Source organism: Myodes glareolus, chromosome 14, assembly GCF_982192425.1.
Source record: "Myodes glareolus chromosome 14, mMyoGla1.1, whole genome shotgun sequence".
NCBI lineage: Eukaryota > Metazoa > Chordata > Mammalia > Rodentia > Cricetidae > Myodes > Myodes glareolus.
Genome location: NC_142039.1, coordinates 2429259 through 2435266, shown reverse-complemented (window position 1 = coordinate 2435266; position 6008 = coordinate 2429259).

The following is a 6008-nucleotide window of genomic DNA, read 5'->3' as shown; positions in this document are numbered from 1 at the left end:
AATATTACTTTAACTAGGCAAAAACGTGTTACATGTGTTTATGCTGCATTTGTTTAATTATGTAAAGATGTGTTGCTGTTCCACCTTGCCTGCCTAAGGCACCTGATTAGTCTAATAAAAAGCTGAATGTCCAATAGTTAGGCAGAGGGCTAGGCAGAGCTGATGGGCAGAGAGAATAAATAGAAGGAGGAGTCTAGGCTCAGAAGAAAAGAAGGAGAGAGAAGAAAGAATGAGGGAGAATGAGAGGGAAATGTCCGGGGCCAGAAGGCAAGCAGCCGCCAGTCAGCTAGATAGAGTACATACAGAATGACAGAAAGCTAAAAAGCACCAAGTCAAAATGCAGATAAAGAGAAACAGATTAAAACAAGAGCTAAGATAAGGTCAAGCATTTATAACTAATTACAAGTCTTCATGTCATGATTTGGGAGCTGGTTAAGACCACTGTTGAAGACACTACACACATTAGTCACAGAATACGACTGGCCAGGAAGCTTCTTTTCTGCTGGCTAACTGTCACCGTCCTGGAAGGCAGCACACAATCTGCCGGGGAGGAAAGTCACCGACAGCGTGAACTACCTGCCATGGCAAGATGTCCCTATGGGTGCAATAGTGGCACAAACATCCTGAGATAACCAACCATCTCCTGGTTGGACTTAAAGCCAGCTCCACAGGAAGGAAGGCATGAACCAGAACCCATGGCTGGAGAGCTCATAGGCCCTAGGAATGAATCTACTACTTTTACTTTGCTAGATAGACATATTATCAAATCTAAATTCCTATCTCTATCTGTAGATTAGTACAGCTTTCAGACCTCATCAGAAAAGTTTTTGCAATGGATGATGGCTAGTGCAGAAACTTGCAACCATTCAGAGTGTAGAGAGGAAGGACCAGTGGTATTCAATCAGGTATCTGTATTACACCACCAAGGACTCAGAGACCACCAAGGAAAGGCTATATGTAGCACGAATAATAAAAACCCAGAGACAGAAATTGGGGTTCAACCTAAAGGTCAGAAAAGCAAAGCAGCCAGCCACTGGCTCTTACCTCTGCCTCAGTCTGAAATGGCGATCCTGCCTCCAGGAATCTCAGAATGACTGAGTTGAGAGCTGTCTCCTCCCATCTCATATTCCTCTCTAGGGCTGGGATTAAAGGCGTGCACCACTACTGCCAGGTTTTTACGGCAAACTAGTGTGGCTACTGGGATTAAAGGTGTGTGTTACCACTGCCTGGTCTGTAAGGCTGGCCAGTGTGGCCACTTTACTCTCTGATCTTCAGGCAAGCTTTATTTATCAAAATACAAATGAAATATCACTACAGCTATAAAAGTCAGAGGTCAGGGAAAACCAGGGCGAACAGCGTCTTCTGGATGTAACTGAACTGCTGTACTCAGAGCTCACAGCAGTGACAGCTGTCTGCATAAGAACAAGCCTGCTCGGATAGGTGGGCCTAGGAAAAACCCAGACCCAGAAAGACAAATATAATATGTACTCACTCATAAGTGGCTTTTAGACATAAAGCAAAGAAAAACCAGCCTATAATTCACAAACTCAGAGAACCTAGACAACAAAGAGGACCCTAAGAGAGACATACATGGCTCTACATAGGAAAGAGATTAAAAGACAAGATCTTCTGAGTAAATTGTGAGTGTGGGGACCATGGAAGAGGGTAGAAGGGGAGAGAGGAGGAAGGGGGAAGCAGACAAAAATTTATAGCTCAATATAAACAATTTTAAAAAGAACAAGCGTGTTAACAATCCAATAGGAGAAGTTCCCCGAACTGAGGTTTCTGACAGGTGGTGTTCTCTGGGAAGGGGCAGCAGCTTTCTGTAAAGCTGTGGTTCCTGCGGGCTGAGCATGCTCCAGCAGAAGGCCCCACATCCGTGAGGATATGGGCAGTCTAAACTGGACTCAGTGGGGCTTTAGAAAAGAAAGGACACAGGTTGGGAAGTAGGAGGATAGTGAGTGGATCTATGAGGAGTTGCAGGAGGAAGGATATGATCTAAACACATGTCTGCATGTAGGGAATTCTCAGATTAAAGGAGTATAGAAGGCTGTGGCTCCTTTAGGATGAAGTATCTCTTGTTACCTTCAAGAGTGTGCATGTGAGCAACCTTGGTGTATGCCATTGCTTTGCAGGTTCTAATCATAAAATCTGCAAGAAGCACTGTGCCCTGTGCCTCATGTGGCTGCAGGAAAACCTTCTGTGCCTCAACCTCTCCTTCCCAGTCCCCTGAGACTCAAGGACAGGTCTTGGTGGCTCAGAATTCTAAGCTGCTCCTAAAGAAAGGATCAGATCTTTCCTTCCTCCCTTCTCCTGTTTGCTGCCTGGTTATTAGGTGTCAGCTTTAACTGTCAACTTGACACAGGCTAGAAGCGGGTGATGAGCCACCTAGATTAGACTGGCCTGAGGGCAGGTCTGTGTGAGACTGTCTCAACTGTTAGTCGATACAGACAAACTCAGCTATTAATTGTTATAGGGTGCCACTGTGGGGGAGCATATACCATCTTTTGAACAGGTAGGCCTAGGCTGTGTGAGAAAGTCAGTTAACCCTGCCAGTAAGGCAGCAATGGCTTCACTGTCAAGGTCCTGCTTGAGTTCCTACCCTGATTTCCCTCAGGGTTAGATAGTAACCTGTAAGCTGAAATAAATCCATTCTTCCTCTGAAGCAGCCATCTTGAACCATGAAAAAAATAAATAAATAAAATCCAAAACCAAAAGAGTGAGCTCAGGAGGTAGCCAGACCAGATACAGTTTCTCCACAGACTGTGAATCCATCCGTCACCCAAGCAAAGTTGGAAAGCATAGGCTCGACACTTTCCCTCCATGGAAGGCCCTGCCCTACCCTCTGGGGAAGTCCAGCAGCCCCAGACTGAGGCCCTCCCAGCAAAGGCTGACAGCCCTCCAAGGACGCAAGAGCAGCTGTTGCCCACTCTCTGTGGCCAAATGCCACTCTACTTCGTAAGAGCTGACCGCCTGCCTACTTTCCACTGCACGAAGATGCCAGAAAAATTGTGTTGGTGTTAAGCCAGGTAGAATTAGCACTCTTTCTTGCCTTTATCCTGGATTACTTTAATAACTGTCTTTGTCAGTCTTATTTAGTGCTTCTTACAATTTCTAGCAAATAACCTCATTGAGTCTGTGCACAGGATTAAATAACAGCAAACTTCAGAAGCCTGCCTGGGAATAGTCAACATAAGCCAGCTGTACCCTAAAATGTCTTTTGCACAAGGAGCCCTGTTCAGTAAAAACGTGGGCATACAAACCCCTGACTGACACCCAGGAGCGCATACCCCGGCTCACATCTCTCACTCTTTGCCTCTGTTTTATCCCAGAGGCCACCTCACAGACACTCCATCTTCTGGGAGACTGTGTACCCTCTCCCTACGCTGTCTGGTCTGCAGAAGACCCTCAGGAGGCTGCAATTCCACAAGGGCCCCACATTCTTGGTTACCCCTGGCTAGAAAACACCTCAGCCTTCCTGAACACACAGCCTTCTTCAGCTGTCTAAACTAACAGCAAGGTTGGTTGACCTGAAATGTCCCTAATGTGGAAAGGATCCTCACACCGCAAGTCAACAGTCACCAACCTCCTGTGTCATTAATCATTTCCTCAAGACAAAAGAGGCTCGTCTCCTGCACTAAGGAGACCCACCAAGACACACACGTCTTCTCTGTTGTGTTCACTTCTGAATAAATCTCTTGTCTTGACCATGTGCCCTGTATTGACTGAGCCTTTCAGGGGTGGCTCGAGGGACTTAGGTCTGAAGAGAAACAGCTTGACCATCTCACTGCCTGCTCTCCACTTCTTCCCAAGTCGAGATAAGATTTCTTTTTCTTTCATTTTCTCATGCACTGAAGTTTAAAGGTCTCTTTTATTGCTTGGTTCTCTGCCAAAACCATGCCTTTCATAGTCTCATTTTGTAGCCCAGAGCTTATTCAAGATACTTTCCTAAGGAGGGAAAAATCCTTGAGAATTTAGTGTTGCCTCGGAACAGTTTTTCTTTTTTTAAGGTAAAATTCAGGACAGAGTCCATTCAGGAGCCTAGCTCCAAGAGGTAATAAACCTTGCAAATCACGGCTTCCCTCACTGTCCTTTCTTGAGTTCCATTGCTCCAATTTCACCCATACCCCCCACCGATTCCCTCTCCCAACTTCACATGCTCGGTTTTTGGTTTGGTTTGGTTCATGCCTTTAACTTTTTTGATTTTTTGACCTGTGTTCGTTTTTTAAGCCCACTGAGTCCAGCTGTTGTTTAGGGCCAGTCACTGGGCATGGGCAGCGTGTCTGGGGCCGGTTCAGAGGAAGCTGACTCTCCCTGCCCCAGCAGTCATCCACTGCAAAGCTCCTCCTCTGCGGGGAAACTGGGGAACCCTCTCCACTCTGCTGTCCTGAAATGTTGGCTGTCTTATTACAGAAAACTAGGGGACATCCCTGGGGGCTTGGTCTCCAATCTCTGGTGGTTCTTGGAAGACATGGGCCTCTCAAAGCCCCTTTCCTGTCTCAGTCAGGGTTTCTACTGCTGTGACAAAATATCATAACAAAAACAAAGCAAAACGTGGGAAAGAAAGTGTTTATTTGGCTTACATGTCCACATCACTGTTCAACAATAATCAGCATTAAAGGAAGTCAAGACAGAAACTCAAATGCGGCAAAATCCTAGAGGCAGGAGCTGATACAGCGGCCATGGAGGGAAAGGACGAACCTACCAGCTTGCTTCTCATGACTTGCTCAGCCTGCTTTCTTATAGAACCCAGGACCACCCGCCCAGAATGGGCTGAGCCCTCCCACATCGATCGCTAATTAAGAAAATGCCCTACAAGCTTGCCTACAGCCCAATCTTATGGAAGCACTTTCTTAATTGAGGCTCCTTCCTCTGATGATTTTAGTTTGTGTCAAGATGGCATAAAACCAGTCAGCATGTCTTCCATTCTGATCTAAACCCCTCCTCCAGCTATTTTCTCCTAGGGCCCCACATAGCTTCTACTTCAGGAGACGAAGTGCACAGCTCCCTGCTTTCCCAGCCTGGCATCTTTCTCATATGATATCTCTTATTCCTTTCCCCTAATTTCTTGATACCCTACCCATCTCTATTCTAGGAGCCGTCTGACATGGAACTAAGTATTGCCCAGTTATATGCCAGGCGTGGGGGCCCACAGAAGTGGGTTCACTCCACCTTGACTGACGGTCAAAAAGCTTAAGACTACTCTTGCTCTTTCAAAGTTATTGACAAGAAGTCTGACTTGAAAAGTGGCTACAAACAAGATGTCCTGACCTAGGGTGTGGTTACTTGGTGTTTTGGATACTACGATGACCCATAGAGGTGGATGTGCTTCACTTTGACCGAAGATCAGAGAATTCAAGCCTATTCCTGCTTCTTGAAGGATAAGACAGGACCCTAACCATAACTCTAACCCTAACCCTCAGTGACTGCTTACAGGGTCCTTGATCTAAGGTGTAGTTGCTACACATCCAGCCTAAAACATTAGAAGGCTTAACTAAAGAAATTATGACTTCATGTCTCAAGTATTGAAGCAAGTAACTGTTCTGGTTGTTGTTTGTGTCGTATTAAAGAGGTCTTTTGTCTTCTTCCCCCTTTTTATATTGGGGTATATAAGCATATGGAAAATAAATGCAGACATATTCAGTATTCACTGGATTGCCCTCCCGGTTCTATTTTATGTCTCTGTATTTCTTTCGTATCTCTGTTCCTCCTACCTAATCCACAAGCCCCTACCCTGGAACGAATGAACCCTGTCGAGACCGGACCCCGATAGATGCTGCCCCAATGAGTGGCTAAGACAGCCATGCCCAGGATCAGGCTGGCGAAAATACAGGGGAAACAAACACAAATAAATCATTTCAAAAATACGTGGGCACAGCTGAAACAAATAGGTTTCAGACAGAGACACACACGTGACCAGAGAAGCTTGTCTTCAGGCTGTAACTAGGAGGCTCTCCTCTGTGGATCCAGGACCGAGTTACCTAACCTCTCCGAGCTCTGACGTCTTC